Raw genomic sequence first — 17,626 nt, 5'->3', positions numbered from 1 at the left:
TTTGGCGGACACAACATCTTTGTCTGTATGTGGTGCTGAGGATCGAACCCGGGCCGCACGCATGCCAGGCGAGCGCGCTACCGCTTGAGCCACATCCCCAGCCCTCGAACTGGATTTTTAAAATGATATACATGAAATTCATCAGAAGGGCAGCTTGACTTGGGCATGACCAGAACATGCTACCCTGGCCAAGCAGTGCCACAGCTGGGCTGCCCACTGCAGAACGTCAGTCATTTAGTGAGCAAGGCCAGCATCTGATGAACAGAGGGAACCCAGCCCTCAGGGGACAGGAGAAGGGTCTCGGCACCACTCCTCAGGAGGTGCACCTCAGGGAGGAGGCAGCTGTCTGGGCACCAGAGGAATGGCTTCACAGCAAGGTCCACTGCTGCACCCTAGTTTCTGAAGCAAGCAGTGCTGAGAACCTGCAGCCCTAGTCCGCAGGCAGCTCTCATCCCCTACACCATGGTTTTTTGGGGGGATAGCAGGGATTGAACTCAAGGGCACTCAACCACTGAGCCACTTCCCCGGCCCTATTTTGTATTTTATTTAGAGACAGGGTCTTAATGAGTTGCTTAGCATCTTACCATTGCTGAGGCTGGCTTTGATCTTGCAATCCTCCTGCCTCAACCACCCGAACTGCTGGGATTACATGCGTGCACCACCACGCCACACACCTATACCACATCTTATAATCAAATGCCTTGTTTTTACTTTGTCTTTATTTGAGACAAAAAACACCAAAAAAGGTGAAGCCTGATTTTAGAAGATAAATCAGGTAAGTTCAGGAGACCTCACCCTGCTCTGGGCAGCTTGCACATCAAGACACCCAGCACCTGGAGAACGAGGAGCCCTGAGCTAGACAGCAATACAGACAGCACTCTACAGCAATGACACACTCCACACACGTGTCTAAGTAGGACAACCGCACAATACGTGCTCAAGGAAGGGGGTGCTCAGACCCAAGCCCATCTGCACTATGGCACACCTGGCCCAGCCCTTCCTCTGAGCTGCAGCCAGGGGCTCACTGTGTGGCGACCGCCACCCTGGGTGTTTGTGCTGGGGGTCCCCGCAGGACGAGCACTTGAGGGGCTGCCTTCTGGCTCCTCTCTGCAGACAGGTGCTCTAGGCGCTCCGTGTAGAAGCCGTTAAAGTCCAGCCTGTGAGGAGGGAAAGAGAGCCAGGGTTCATGGAGAGGTGGGCAAAGCTCCACTGAGACGCATGGCTGTAGGGACCTGCAAGGACGCAGTGCTGGTGGCACCATTTCTCCACACAGGTAGGGGTCAAATTAGACACAACTCAAGGCCCTCTCCTGGCTGAAGGCAAGGGGTGTTTGCGCTACCTGCCTGTGCAAGCCCCCCAGCACAAGCCTCAGCTCTTTATGCAAAACTGAGAAGGGATCTTGAAACACACAGGAACCAAAAGGCAGACAGCAGTGCTGACGGGCATCTTGGCAGCCTTCTCCTAGAGGGTAAGGACACTGGAGCACATAGACTCCTCTCCTGGCCTCTGACACATCACCTAGCCACAGGAGCCTGAGGGGACCCCAGGGATGGGAACTTGGCAGCAAGTCTGAGTGCTGGGCCACCTCAGAAGCCCCCACTCAGGAACTGGGACATGGCTGAATGGCACAGTGCACCAGGTGGTCCCACTGTCCACGCGGGCACATTCCCAAGGGCATGCGGGACATCACCCTCTCCTGGCGAAAGCTGTGAACCCTTTCTCAAGGCTTCCCACTTCCTCCAGCTCAAGAAGCCCTAGATAGATCCTTTTCCTTCCACCATCCTACCAAGGGAGGGGGAGCAAGGGTCCAGGGGAAGGGGCATTGGCAGGTGGCAACAGACCTGGAAATGACACTGGCCATGCCATGCTCACAGTCGCTAGTGCTGTAGACACTCAGACGGGCCAGCAGGTCTAGCAGGTGGGCGGAGAAGTTCTTATCAAAGCTGTTGATGGTGGTCTCAAAGCCAGAGACCAGATGAAGGGCATCCACGTGCTCAGCCAGGCACTAGAAACATAGCCCAGGGTAGTGAGTGCCTGCGGCCCAATTGGCAGTCAGCCTCTGCACTGAGCCCATGGGCATTTGCTTCTTTCTCCTTGCCTGCTCCTTTTTAAATTAAAAGAAAAAAAAGGAGTACTGGAACATTTTCACACAACAAAATACAGGAAATTAGGATGTCAACAAATTCCTGAGGCCGTGGCACACAGTAAGACAGCAAACACCCGGCGGGCTGGGACTTTTGTAGGCCTCACACAATTAAGAGCCAAAGGTGGCACACCCTACATTTTCACTCTAGACTTCCAAGCTCAGCCACTTTCTCCTGGTCACTTCTCAAGAAGCAAGACAAACTGTCTCCCACCCTTCCTGGCCTCAGGCCCCACATGCTGCCCTGCCTCCTCTCTGCTAGCTGCAGTGTGAGGGCCCTGCTCCCACCTCTCACCTTGGGTACCTGACAGGCCACCTACAGTTCCCACCAGTGTCAGGCCCTCATCACATCCATGCAGTTGTTCTACAGGTGACGGTGGCCACACCCCTGAGCCCAGAAGGCTGGATGGGAACTCCTATGGCCCTGTGGAACCCAACTGAGTCTTCTCATCACAGGGGTGACAACCACAAGAATGGGTATGTGACTCCTTGGGTCTAGAAAAGCCCTCAGGCTATGCACCTTTTTGGCAGTCTCCTTCCGGGGGTGCTCCTCAGCCTGCTCAGACTCTGTGGGTGGCCCCAGCATGGTGCCCTATTCCAGTGCCCGCCAGCCCAGCTCACTATCCAGTTTCATGCTCTGTGTAAATTTCTAGAGCAGGGTCAAGAGAAAATGCTTGTTAGCTCCAACGGTAATGTTCTACAGAAAACACTTGAGTTTCTGCAGGAGCTGAGGGCTGTGCCCATTCTGAAGGTACGGACACTCAGGTGCCTGTAGGAAGGAAGGGTGCAGGTAAGAGGGCATCAGCTAAGCCACAACCTCCTGGGGATCAGCAGCTGATTTTCTGAAAACAAAACCTGTACATGAGTTTCCCTACTCTGGAACTCAAGATGGCTCCTAAGTATCTAAGGATAGGCTCCACATGTATTCTCCTGTAACCTGCCACCATGTATGTCTCCCACCTCCCAGATCTTGACCCCTCCCCACGTGCTGTCTGCAGAGCATGCTCATGCTCCCCAGTCTTCAGCCCCCAGGCTGCCCCTTCTGCCCACTGACACTTGTTTTCTGTACTGTTTGGGGGCAAGTACTTACGACAAGTTCCTGAAGAATACTTAGGCACATCAAAAAATTCAAGGTTTAATAAAAAACACAAAGGGATTCAAAAAGGACCAGGGCAGGACCCCAAGGAAGCCCATGTTCAGGAAGCAATGTACTGGTCGGGAAGACCCAGCGGCTCTGCCAGCACTGGAGATGGCACGGGCAGGGCTGCATGCCACAATGGCCCAAACCATCCACCCCACCTTACCTGCATGCAGTTGGTGAACATGACACACACAGACATGAGCTTGGAAAAGACCTTCAGCAGCTCAGGATTAGTCAGCATGCAGTCCTTCAGGCAGGTGTCCAAGAAGCTCGGTTGGTGGCCAAGGACATCGTCGATGTTGGAGGCCTGTGAAGGGCTGAGGCTCAGCACTGCCACAGTAGCACCCAGCCTGACCCTCAGAAACATTGCTAAATACAGCTCTGGCCTGTGATATATAGGGAAGTACCTGTCGCACAGCCACCTCCTATCTCCCTCGCGTCATTGTGTCAGAGAGATGCTGCTGCCTGCTCTCTGCTTCCTCCCTCCAACAGGACATGCTCATGGCAGCCCCAGCATGTGGCTCCCGAGATGCTGCTGTGCAACACCCCAGGCTAGGAGAGCCTTTCCAGCACCAGGATTCAGGAGCTGAAACTCACGGACTTGAGGTTTTTCTCAAGGATGTGCCAGGTTGGCTCCATCACTTCAAACATCATGTAGTACTGGATGTTCTGAACAAAGTTGAGCATCCGCTGCCACAGAGTGAAGGCTCCCGCGAAACTGAGGGAACGAGGGTTGGTTGCAGGGGAGCCAGCAGAGCTGGGCCTCTACTGTGTCCCACATGCTGCCCACCAGCAGAGTGGACTCTCATGGCCACAGCTCCTGCATGCTGCTGACAGCTCAGACGCCTCAGTGCTGCACCTAGGGACACTGCTCCTACCTCTGGCTGCATCAGGCTATCAGGTAAGCAACACGTCTAGCAGACTTTGCAGGGATGTGTCAAGCAGCCCACCATGGACACAGAGAACAGCCTCTTTGGTTATCTATGGCAACAGGGCTGGTAGGCGACCAACATGGGAACAACTACTACAAAGACTCCATATTTTGTGTCTTATTGAGGCAAATTCTTAAATATTACATCAACTGTTTCTCCACACAGGACTTGTTGCCACAGACCAGGGCACAGAAGGCCTGTGAGTGGAGCAATTCCCACACACTGCTGCTGTGTGCACTCAGGAGAGGGGACAAAGGCTCCCACCCTCAGGAGGGGCTTGGGTCCTGCAGAGAGACCCAGGTGGGCAGGTACCATGCCATCAAAGGACTGAGGAGAAGGCTGTGGCTGTGAAGGTCTAAAAGCAAAGCCACCACTCCTGGAGGGAACAGGAAGGACTCTGATGGACGTACCACTTTGCAGAATACAGGGCGCACTGCTTGGCCGTCTTGTTGCTGATCCAAACACTGCACAGCTGCCGCTCCACGTGCTTACAGTAGAACATGTGCCTAAAGAGCATCTGGTAGCGAGTCAGTGCCTTTCTGCAAGAAGGATGCCCAGGCAGGGGTCAGCAGGAGGCCTGTGCCCAGACAGGCATCACCAGAGGTGAGGAGGCCCATGAGGAGGCTCTTGCTTCCTGCAGCCTGAATGGACAGCCAGGTCCTCACCTGTTGATGATCAGTGACAGGGGCCACTTGACGATATAGTTAAAGGAGAAGGCCTCCAGGCCACTCAGTGTGAGCTCAGTGGGATCAGCATGGGTCATTGCCTTTTCCTGCTTGGTCTCGATGGCCAGAACCCGCAAGAGCTGAGTGATGAGGTCATGAGGCATCAGGTCAATCTGGGGGCAAAAGCAGTAAACAAAGCATCCAGTTTTCAGAAGAAAAGACCAGAGACATTCCAGGCCTTCACTCAGTCCTGCCTATCAGGACCTGGAGAAGCAAATTAGGTTCCTAAATCCTGACCCTTGATATTAGGTGCTGGCTTGAAAGGCCACACAATTACCCATCAATCCTAATTCAAAACTCACTAGGGATGCAGCTCAGTGGTGTGAGGTGGCCCTGGTTCCAACCCCAACACTGCAGAGAAAAACAAAAACTATACCTCCCAATAAGACAGGAAAAGAAAGAAAAAAGCAGATGACTTTCTATATGCCTCCTGCTGCTGGTATAAAGAAGAAACCACAAGGAAGACTGGATAAACAGTTCCTGAAGGTTGACACCTTTCTTCCACAACTTATGTGGTGGGAGACAGGACCGTAATCACAGGCTATGGGGCTCAGTGGTAGTGCACTTGCCTCACAGGCAGGCACAAGGCCCAGTGCTCAGTCCCCAGCAGTGCAAAAACTCCGTAAGATTTTAAGAATAGAAACTACAGACAAATTGTACTGTCCACAACATTGATTCAGTCAAACGTTTCTTAAGTGCCAACTGCATGCAGAACAGTGTGACAAGAGTTCCCACAAATCATGAAAATGACACAAGAAAAAACAAAGGAAAAGAATAAGTGGGGGCAAAGAATAAAGGAAGAAGAAACACAACCCATGAACAGATTAGTTGCCCACCAGATTTAACACACAAGTGCCCCTCCTGCCCATCAGCAGCACAGAGGGCAGATGGGGATATCCGATGGGCATCCTCAACTCCTCAGACAAGGACTGAGACTCAGTCTCAAAGGGGTCAGCCTAGGTGCACAGGGCACAGGCACTGACCCAGTGAGTCACTACTTAGAATTTATCCCATGAAATCACTCCTAAGTTAAGAAGTGCCAAAACACACAAAGCAAGAAAGGGCAGAATTAGAGGGAAAATGAAGTTCAATCAGAGTAGTGGAGACCCAGTACCCAGGTGAGAGGGTAAGACGGGAGAGGACCCACGTGAACAGTGGGCAGCCTGACACCTACAGAGCAGCAGCAGCACACTGCTCCAGAGGGCATGTGGACCTTCTCCAGGTATCTGTGAGGCCTGGGCAAGTCTTTTTTGTTTTTTGTGGTGCTAGGAATTAAACACAGAGCTTGACATCTGCCAGGTAAGTGGAGTACCACTGAGCTACATACTAACATTCCCCAGAGAAGTCACATTTTTTACAAAACTGGGATCAAAGTATATTCTCCAAGTACAATGGACCAGAATTAAATATAAGTAACGGGGAAAAAGGGAAAGTTTATAATATATGGAAATTTAACACACCAAATCAATGGGTCAAAGAAGAAATCTCAAGAGACGTTAACAACTACCTTAAGAGGAATGGACACACAATACACAGAACTCACAGGAGGCAGTAAAAAAGTGCTCTCACAACATTCACAAAGGAGTGCCTCAAACCAGGCCCTGACCCCATGGCCCGGGACACCAGGAGGGGAGAGGGCTACACCAGTGCCCTCACCCCAGGGCCCTGGATACCAGGAGGAGAGTGAAGTAAACCCCGAGCAGCAGAAAGAAAGGCAAGACAGCAAACAGCAGAGCACAGCAGAGGAGACTAACAAGCCTAGGTTCTCCTGAAACAGCCATGAAATTGACAACATTTTAGCTACACTGAGAAAGACAAGAGGACTCATCACTAAACTCTGAAATGAGGGCAGAGTCCCCTGCACTGCACACCAGCACACAACTGCCCAGCAGAGACGGGCAGGAGCAGCACGTGGCTTGATGGGGTCTGGAGGGTCTGAAAGGAAACCCCATCCAACCTCAAACAGAGCACACTCCCAAACTCTCCCAAGATCACGAGGAGGCGCACATGACCCTGGCAGGCCAGCACTACCTGATGCTGAACCAAACCAACACACTGCAGGAACCAACTGACAGGCATCCCTGGACATGCAGTGAGGGCTGGCAAACCAGAGCGCCACCCAGACATGTGACAACCCTGGCCAACTTGGAAGATGCTGGGAGGGGCTCCGCCCACCCCGCTTCAGGCACCTCAGGAGCAGGCTGCTATGCTGGGAGCCCCACGCACCCACCTTCAGGTCGTCCTTGAAGGGATCAGTGTTGGCAGTGCTCACGCGCAGGGCCAGCTCCAGCAGCACCTCCAGGTGTGTGGGCGTGATGTCCTCTACCGGCTTTCTGAGCTCCTCCTCAGTGAGGTCCGTGAAGTGCACAAAGAAGTCGCCCTGGTCCATCAGGAAGTAGCGCTTGATAGACCTGTGCCAGGGAGGAGGTGAGGAGGTGCTGAGCATGCAGCTCAGGGCTGCCACCCTGGAGCACAGCCATCTCACAGTGGGACCAGGCAAGACAGTTCTGTGGGCACAGTACCCTGGGACTCAAGAGACCTACACTAGACAGGGCCACCTCAGCCCACAGAACAGGTGACACAGGTGCCAGGTCCCAGGCAGCCAGATAGCTCTTACAGGGATAAAGACAACTATTAGGAGGAACATGATACCCTCAGTCCCAGGCCCTGAGCACCCTACTTGCTGTGCTGAAGGGTGAGCAAAGCACAACCTCAGGTGGGCCACCAGCTCTTTCTCCTCCAACAGGAAGTCCAGAAGCACCTTGCTGGCATAGTTGAATGCCTTCTCAATCTGCTCCACATATGCTCGCTCTTTGAGTGTGTAGATGATCTCTTTGGCCACGGGGCAGGTGACGTCGTGACCACACTCTCTGACCACATTGAGGTACTTTCCTGATAAGAGGAAGGTGAAGTTGAGGAGTTGCCACACCGACCTCCGCCCAGAGCCTCATTAGCCCAACAAGCATGGGGCAGAGGGCTGGGCACAGTGCAGACTTTTGTTCACACTCCACTCTAGCTGGAAAGACAACCAACACCAGTGGACAGGGCCAAAAGCCCGCCTGGCCTGCAGAGGCTTCTCACACGGGGGGTTTTCCAATCAAGAGAGTGGAAGTAACTTCACATGGGCCTGAGGAGAACCAGGGTGCTAAATCACCTACTGGGCCCTTTCTGTGCCAGTTCAGCTTTCAGAACCCACACACCACAGTCCTGGGGGCCACTAGCACCTAAATCGGATCCTAACCTCATTCGGACTGACTAAAATGAAGGTCGTGTGTATCCTCAATGGTTTTTCCCATAGTGGTGACATTTTAGAAGTTAAAAAACAAAGATGTAAAGGATTGAGACAGCTTCCTGGTCAGGGCATGGAATAAACAAGGCCACTGCCTGAGTGTTCAGGACCCACCAGAGGCCAGCAGCCTGGTACACAAGAAGACCCCCTGGGCAAAATCACCCCATGGGCACTGGAGCTAGAAGGCTGCAACCATCCCAGTAGGGATGTGCTATAGCAGGAGGCCACAATCTCCCTGGGAAGGCCCCCTGGGTTGAGAGCTCCACACCATGGAGTCACCTGTGCTGAGGATCTTGCCAGCCACCTTCTTCAGGAAGGATGGGATCTGCTGCTGCACCATGGTGTATCGCTGGTCCCAATACTTGTCGTTGTAGTCTTCCTGAATCTTCTCCTTCCGAGGTTCATGCTCTTCCACCATGAACTCACTGGAAGCCACAGACAGATGCTCAGGCCACCATGGAGTGCCACTTCCAGAGAGGTCTTACCAGGGCAAGGTGACTCGCCATAGTTACCTCTCAGCTGTGAGTTAAAATGAACCTCCGACCTCACTTTGGAGTAATCAATGACCCTAGGTCAGAGGCAGGTGGTCCGATACCGCATATCTATCCTTCCCTTAGCACAGGCCACCCAGTGTCACCAAGGGGAACCAGACACCCTCCACAGAGCCTCTAGCATCACTTGCATACAGCGAGGTAGAAGCTGGGTTCCTTGATAGGCCCACCACAACAATAGCAAAGAAAAGGGAATGGGATGTAGCTGCGTAGAAGAGGGAGTGCTCAACATGGAAGGCCCCAGTTTTGAGCATCAAAAGAAAAAGAAACACAATTCTATGTCATAAATATACTTCAAAAAGTTTTGACAAGCACATCTCAACACCACAGAACCCCTAAGGAACTGGCCCATTTTTGTCCTATGAATTTGGAGGCATCATGCTGAGGAGACGCCCCCACATCAAGGTGACTGTGGACTGACTCCAGGTGACCCCAAGGGCTTCACTCAGCAGAAAAAAGCTGCAGAGCAACATCCCATCCCAGATTCTCCCTGGGTGGCAGCAGATTGCACAGGGAGATGCAGGCAGGCATGGCTGCTTTCTGAAGCCCTACCTGTAAGGGTCATGGATGATGCCCCTGTAGATCCACTTTGGTCAGGTACAGGCACAGCTCCTGCGCCTGGCTGTCCCCCGTATAGTTAAAGGTCCTGTCATGCAGAAGGCTCAGTGTAGACCTGCCCATGCACTCCCCTCTATCCACCTAGGTGGCTGCAGAAGGAGAGACGCTCACTGCCTATGAAATGCCTCCTGGTCCACCCTAACCTTGCTGGATAGTGCTTCTCCCTGGGAACGCCCAGATGGTAAAGCTGTAGCTGTTAACTAAAGCTCATCAAAGAAAGCTTATAGGGCCTTCCGCATGCAGACCACTAACATGGCAAGCCACAGGCTTTGCCTCAGGACCATACTCCAGAAAGTCAACCCTGAGTGAGTGTCCTGCCCATCCTGGGCTCCCTCCACATGTGCTATCAGGAGCCTGCCACCTGCTGCCCTCCATCAGGCAGGAACATACAAAGGGAGGCCAAGATGTCCATAGTGCACATGGCTGGCTGGATGTAGAACCAGAGCTTCTGCAGTGACAACAGGCCCTGCCTGTGCAGCTGCTACAGCTGAGTGATTAGAATAAGGTACTCCTTTACCAGGGTTCTCATGGCAGCCGCCAGGGCATGGTTCACCTGCCCATATTCAAAGGAAGATTTTTCTTCAATGAACCTACAGGAAAAATGCATCAAACATCCTTGAAAAGGCAAAACTCACATTTTCAGATCTTCTAAGTCTCTCCTCATCCAGGAAGCAAATGACACTCAAGCCCTCACCCCCAAAGGAACCTGTCCCAAGAGGGAGGAGGCCAAGTGGTGATTATCAGACCCTTGCAACATGCCAGGAGCAAGGGAGGAGGTGTTTCTGCAGCAAACAGGCCTGACCTCCTTCCCATGTCGCAAACTCTCAAGCCCAGCCCACCTGGTCACGGTGGAGTAGCTGGCGGCCACAGGGAGGATTCTGTTCACCAGCTCCCGGATGGACAGGTCCAGGTTGGGGTCCACAAGGAAAGTGCGGTTCTGTCTCCCAGCCAGGGGCTGGGCAGTGATGTACCTACCATCAACACCCACCAGCACGTAGAGCAGGTGCTCTACCACAGCTGACTCCTGGGAGGCCAATGGCAGCGTGCCTGCAGGACACAGACATGCTGGGAGCCCAGCCTCCCCAAAGACCAGTCATTCTTGCCTGTTCCCTTCTTGGTAACCCCCCACACACTGATGGACACAATCAGCAAGCCACTACCCTAGCCTGGACAGGTCCCCCTGTAGCACCACGGGCATTAGCAGGATATATGCCTGGACACTGCAGGGTCCTCCTTAGGCCAAGCAAATGAAAACCTATGCTAGGCCAAGCCCAGTGACATACTCCTTAATCCCAGAAGCTTTGGAGGCTGATGCAGGAGGATCTCAATTTTAAAGACAGCCTCAGCAACTTGGCAAGGCCCTAAGCAACTTAGCAAGACTCTGTCTCAAAATAAAAAAATAAAAAGGGCTGGGGATGTGGCTCAGTGGTAAAATGTTCCTGAGTTCAATCCCTGGTATGAAAAAGAAAAAGAAAATGAAATCCTATGCAGTATTAGCTGCCTGTCACTTAGCAAGGGGAGCTCAGAGACCCTGGGCAGCCAGGTAACCAGCCTCTACAGTCACAACTGAGAAGCCCAGGCTGTGCACAGACAAGAAAGGCCTTTAAAACAATATCTTCTTGAATTCCAAGAAACTAGCTGTTTCGAACACAGGACCAAATGGTGCAGGCACAGTGAGGTTTCCCTATGACCATCCAAGGAACCTGTAAGGATAGTCAGAGGACACCTACTGAGGCTACCCTCCAGCATCTCCTGCCATCCCGAGATGCCTGCCGGTGCCTGCAGCACCTGAGGCAGCTCAGGAAGATGTTGAATGACAAACTTTGGTTTGACAAAATTTCTGTTAGCCCTGCACACTGCTGTGCAAGGCAGTGTCCGGTGACCACAAGATAGATACAAAAATCAGGGTGAAAATGTGATCTGTGATCATTCTCCAGCAATGCCAGACACAAGTCAGACCCACGATCTCAAGTCCCACTTCTCTCCGTTGCTCCAGTGACCCTCAGCAGAGGATGGTGGCCCAAGGCCTCACCAACTCCTTGACATGGAGTGACAAGATTCAAGGCACTGCAAAGATCTGTACACAGGGCACCTGGGGGTGGTGACAGCATGATGTGGCAAGGCCAGTCGGTTCCAGAACAGCCACAAGTGGGGTGTCCTGAGAGTATGGGGACCCAGGTCCCTAAGGCCTGCCCACAGCTGCACAGGCTTCCATCAAACCACTCACCAACATACCCAGGGTCAGTGTGTAGTGTTCCTGTCACATAATATCTCCCTCCTTTGTGCAGCCGTTTCCAGAATGGGGAAATACATTTTCTTATAAGATGCCCTACAGGTTCTAAAACCATCTCTCATGCTCCTTGCCAGCACGGACAGCAGACTTCAGGTCTCACGCCTTCTTCTCTGCCTCTCCAGGGCTGCCCAGGATTCCAGTTAGGTTCTTGTGGGGTCTGGAATCTTATTTTTTAATTGCTTCACAATTTTGCAAGAATTGTGCCACTCCATAGTCTAGGCCACAGCAAGCACTTCCTGACTCTCCAGTGGACAGCTCCTGGTTCTGCCCATGAGTCTGCCTGCCCTGTGTTGAGGCCACTCAATAGGACCCCAGCTGAATTTCAGCTGTGCGTTGTCAGCTTAAGTTACAACTGAAAAGACACACACAGATAGATCATTTTCTATACCTTGTCACTGACTTGCAACAGGATCACATTTGCCTGGGGACAGGAGAAAAGTGCTGGACTTTACCCACCATCCTGTGCAGGCAAGAGCGATTTCCCACTGACACTGCATGGAGCCAGGTGTGCCACTCCACACTTTCTCTTGATCCAACTGCGAGCCAATGAGCAGGATGCTACAGCTATGCTACATTCTTGATTTGTAGCCTCGTTTCTCAGTCCAGAAAAAGGACTTACGAACTGCTGCATACAACCTGTGGTGTGCCAGTACATAGTTCCAGATCCCCAACGGCCTGTCCTGAAACAACCACACCATGTACCAGACACAGGACTTTCAAGGCCTTGGAGAAAACAGTGCTAACTCAAGCACCATTGCAGAACCCAAGGTCATTACAAACCATTCCAGACACCAGGACACACACTTGGGAGGAGCCAGCTGCAGCCTGCCCCACAACTCTAGTGAGAGGGCACAAGATGAGCCAGGTGAAGACCCCAGCAAGTCAGTGTCTGCTGTGGGCAGGGACAGAATGTGGAGCATGGCCAGCCTGCCCACAACAGCATGCTGAGAACAGGCATGTCACCTGTGGTCTCCTTCCCTGCCCAGCATCACCGTGCAAGCAACTCATCGTGAAATCCCCGGGTATCAGACGGTGAAGACATGACATACCTATGGGTAAAGCCACATCTGAGCTCAAGCTGGAGCCAGTTAGGAAATCCCCGACCAGAGTTGGTCTCTCATACACCCAAGCTGGGAAGACAGGGAGCTGCTGGCCTGAATTTTTTTTTTTTTGCTTATCTTGAAGCATCTTTCTTGTAAGTTCCAGAGACTAACAAAAACATTTTAAAAACAAAAACAGAAGATACACATCAGTGCAATGAGAACCAAGACATTTGTGGAAATGACCCATCTGTGGCAGAGAAAGAACAAACTTACACACAAAGCTTAATTATGTGGAAACAAGATATATTTCCACCTGCCACTCATGATGCAAAGGCTGGGGAACAAGAGGTGGAAAGACCCAGTCCTCTCCCCAGGCCTTGGCCGAGGCTGAAGTACCAGCAATGTGAGCGTGGGGAGCCTGTGTTTCAGACCAGAACCCTCTGCATGGGAAGAACCCAAGTCACTTTTTCCTGGAAGTGATTAAGTCCAACAGGACTTGCTGGACAAAGAGGCACCAGCAAAGGGCATGCTGGGGAAGGCCCCAGGACAGATCTAGAGGCAGTATCAAGGTCAACCCTCCCAGAGGACTGGACACCAGAGGGTGGCCAGCTCATATTTGGCCAGTCAGCCTGCAGAAGGACCAACTTGGTTTGTTCCAGCAACAGGTACTCATGGGGAGAGTAGTGTGAAGGCTGTATGGTCGAGAACGTAGGCTCCGCACTCGATCGGCAGACATGGCATGCCAACAGCTCAGCTCTGTCCTTAGCACATGTGCTAGGCTATATGACACATGGCAGAATGTGGCTCTAAAGAGTGGTCCAGAGCCACAGAGAAGGGTCTGCATCAGCTATCAAAAACACACCTGAGAATGAGACTCACAAGTACAGACCAGAGCAGGACAATCAAGCCAAGAGCAGCAAGCTCAGGAGAAGAAAATCCAGATGACCTACGAACACAACAGCATCAGAGCCACCACAGGCAGACACATGATGACTGAGAGGTGCAGAGTCAGAACCACTATAGGTTTCAGGAGGGAAATCAGAGTGTGACCCATGTTCCATGAGTCTGTGGCAGGTGGCCCCTACTAGAATCTCACCACCGTTCTTCACTCTTGTGATCCAGAATTCCTGACTGAAGGGCATGATCAGTCTTAGCCTCTCTAAAATTGGATTTGTTCTTAATAGACAATAGAGACAAGCCTGCCCAGCTGGCACCCACTGCTGTTGCTACCGTGGCACCTAGCAGCCATGGTGGACTTGTACCTGCTGTAGTGTGGAGCCTGTGGTCACACTGCCCAGCTGCTTCCTCAGCTCTTCAAACTCCTGCATGGACATCTTGAAGGCCATTGCAGGGCCGCTGAAACTGGTAGTGCTGGAGACCGCAGCAGTGGCTACAAGCTCAGCTCTTTCTTTTGCATTCTGCTGCAAATACTGCAGAGTCTGAAAATATGTAAAATTGTGCATTCACATTGGGCCAGCATGTGCCCCCTTGCCCTGGCAGAGCAAACCCCATCCTTCCTTCCTAACCTACACACCACTTGTGGAGGGCAGGAGACTCCCATGGCCCAACAGCCACATTCTGCTCTCCAGAGGATCATGCTACATGGTATCACTTACCATACCTCCCAAATGTCAGAGGAAGGAATCTCACAGCCTTTTTAAAGAGCCAATACCTTCTTGTGCCACCAAGGAGAAGTTCTTCTCTACGCATCACCTGTGGTTCCTGGGCAGCAGCAACCACCTCCTCTAACCTATCCTGGCACTACTGGTCTATGAGCCCCTGGCACACCCCTCCACACAGCAACCTAGCACACCACTCACTAGCTTTGTCACCTTGATGCACGGTACATGTACTAGGCAGGAGCCCAGCACGACACACGGTAAAAAGCAAAAGCCCACCACCGCAGGGTGCTGTGCCAGTTTCTCAGGTCTATGTCCCTTGTGAGTTACTGTTCATTCTGATTCACCAAGCACACTCCACATGCCCTCAAAGTGTTCCCGGCATGGGATAGGAAAAAGTCAGTAAGAGAAGGGACAGGGTGCACAAGAAGAATACAAGAGGCGTTACCTGCATTGGCACAGGGGTTCCCTGAGTGACCATGGTACATAAGACTCCTCCAGACACTCAAGGGTGCGCCTGACAGACCTGTCAGGTGGAGCAGAGGATGCACAGGGCATTTACCTCTTTGTCTTCTGTTCTCTTTGACAACAAATACACCAGAGGGTCAAGGTTCCTTGTATTTTTAGACTTCAGCTCATCGTATTTCTTTAGAAAATCTTCAGGAGTACGAGAAAATTCTGCAATTTTGACCTTAAAAACACAAGCATGAGTAATCTGATGGCAATTAAGCAGCTGGAAAATTTTTTAAGAAAATTAAGCACAAGACCAAAAAGAGTTAAATTATATGGGCTAAATAATCACACACCTAAAACTAAGAAAATTGACCTAAACCTTTGATCAAACCTATCCACAATTCCTCTACAGTTTCTCTCACTTTTTGCTTCTTAGACAAGAGCAAATAATAAGCACTTACCTTTTCCTGGTAGCTCACACTTTCATTTCACACCCTGAACTCTAGTCCCCATAGGATTTATTACCATGTATGGCTCTAGGACACATTTAACCCAGTGACTTGTGTATGCTGACGATGACTACAGAAGTTTGCGTGTCTCCCTCCACCCTACCCTATTAGCTTGTCTGACTGTCCTGACTTTTATCCAAAAAAGTGAAACTTCACAGTGTGTTTTAGAAACAGATTTCAAATTTAAAACCATCTTTCACTGAAAATCTTTTTAAATAATGTGTAATGTGACTGAGAAAACACCTTGAAAAAATTCAATGTGTTTAACAGCGGTAGCTCTTTACCTGTAGGAATGTCCGAGCTTCTGTGAGCCCCTCCCTGGGAAACAGCAGGGTAGCACCTACGTCAGGGTTAAAGCCAGCTCACTTGGGCTTCCAGTGACTCATCTACACAATGTGAAGTTTCAGCAGCTGCTACCAGGAGCCAGGAGAACAGCAGAGTGGAGCATGTCCTTGGCCCATGGGAAGCACTCAACAAGTACTGTGGCTTCCCTCATGGGAGCTGCTGTAACTGCCAGAAACAAGTACCTACCCTGACGTGCATGGCCCTGCAGCAAGGACTAGTGCTCACCTTGGCGTTGTGGGCAGAGACGGTGGTTGTGACATACGGGGTCTGGTTCTTCTGCAGCAGATAGATCTCAGCTCCATCTCCACTGTGGACACGCAACAAGCTGAGCAGCTCATTGACATCATGATGAATCCTAAATTCACTCATGGTTTCAGCTCTGAGGCATCAACATCACAAGACACACTCTCCTAAAGGAAAGAATAGAGTTATTCATAAAATTAACCTCTATGTAAAAATTAAAAGATCAAATTTGACTAACTTCATGCTTTGACAAAACAGATCACCTGGCCCAGCCCAGGCCCCCCCACACCACGATGCCCTCCCCCTCCCCTACCCCTGTGCAGTCAGTTCTACTTGTCTCCTTTTCCTCAGGGAGCTGTGGCATGCTAGCTGGCCTCACTGCTTTCACCAGTGCTACACCCTTCTGACAACCCAAAGTGCTGCTCCTTCACAAGTTGGGCTTTTAGCACACTCTACCACTCAGGCAGTGCACGAGGCAGGTTGTGCGAATGGCCCTGTGGGCTCTTCTCTCCTGGGAGACTATGTGCACACTTAGCCCTAGGCCAGCAGGAAGTGGCTGTGCTGCTCCCCTTGGCTAATGCATACACAATAGTGTAAGGCACTGGGTTCAATCCTCTGCACCACATAAAAATAAATAAAACTTTTTAGTTGTTCATTTACAACTAAAAAGAATTAAAAAGATTTCATATGAACAATTCAAAACACCTATGTGTGGGTTCTTAAGTTAGGATCCACAAATAATAAAAGAACCCTTAAAGATAATCATAATCATTTGTCTGTGAATTTTGTGAGGAAATGGTCTTGCAACAAATTTTTAAAGGTTCTGTGACCCAAAAGGTTAAAAAGTACTGCACCAACAGCTCAGACAGAAACAGCTGTTGAGTTAGACTTCAAGAACCGGAGACCCAGCACACACTCCCACAGCATGCTAATTTTGTAGGATTCATCAACTGGAACTCTAACCTCAGGGTAATGGAAAGCTTGTTAAATGAACCTCCAGCCCTGGACAAGGTAAGTGTCTCCAAGAATGAAGGTGAGAGGAGGAGGCCTGAAGCGGTGCCCAAGTCCCCAGCACCTTACTTTCCAATCAAGAGGCGCTCATGTAACCACAGTAATGGAACAGGGCCTCTATTCCTTGGCACTGCACACAGGTACACAGAAGCCATGCTCAAAGATGAACCATTACACAAAGTGGGGTGACCCATACCTGCAATCCCAGAGACTCAGGAGGTTGAGGCACGAGGACCGTAAGCTCAAGCCCTGGCTCAAAATCAACGGGGTTGGGGATGGAGCAGGTGGTAAAGCGCTAGTGGGTTCAAGCCCCAGCGCCAAAAAAGTAGAAACCGCGGCGCTGGGAGAGTGAAGGCTCCACGCCGCCGACTAGGTAAGGTTGTCCTCCGACTTTCGTCCCCCTGCACGGCGGTGGGCTCGGGTGGCAGCACCGCCTGGGACCTCCTCGCCCCGTTACCTGTGATGGACGGTGGAGGAGCCGGGAGAGGCAGAGCCCGCAGGACACAGGCAGGGCCGCCGGGCAGAGTTCGGGAAGCCCCCGCAGTTCGGCCGGCGGAGGCAGGTCACAGTGGACCGCCAACTTCCCCGTCCAGTGGCCCAGCTGCAGGGCCGTTCCGGGGCCGGGGAGAGGCGGCCGCATCCTGCCGGTGCAGGCGGGCGGAGAATGCGGCCTGAGGGGCAGGGGCAGAGGGAGGGGCAGGGGCAGAAGCT

At 51.7% G+C, this 17,626-nt stretch overlaps 1 pseudogene; it reads right to left on the bottom strand.

Moving 5' to 3' along the window:
- Positions 1-1,021: 1,021 nt before the first annotated feature.
- Positions 1,022-16,030, bottom strand: LOC143387338 (gamma-tubulin complex component 2-like; annotated as a pseudogene).
- Positions 16,031-17,626: the final 1,596 nt, after the last annotated feature.

This window comes from Callospermophilus lateralis, unplaced genomic scaffold (assembly GCF_048772815.1).
Source record: "Callospermophilus lateralis isolate mCalLat2 unplaced genomic scaffold, mCalLat2.hap1 Scaffold_260, whole genome shotgun sequence".
Lineage (NCBI taxonomy): Eukaryota > Metazoa > Chordata > Mammalia > Rodentia > Sciuridae > Callospermophilus > Callospermophilus lateralis.
This window is presented reverse-complemented; position numbering and strand designations above follow the sequence as displayed.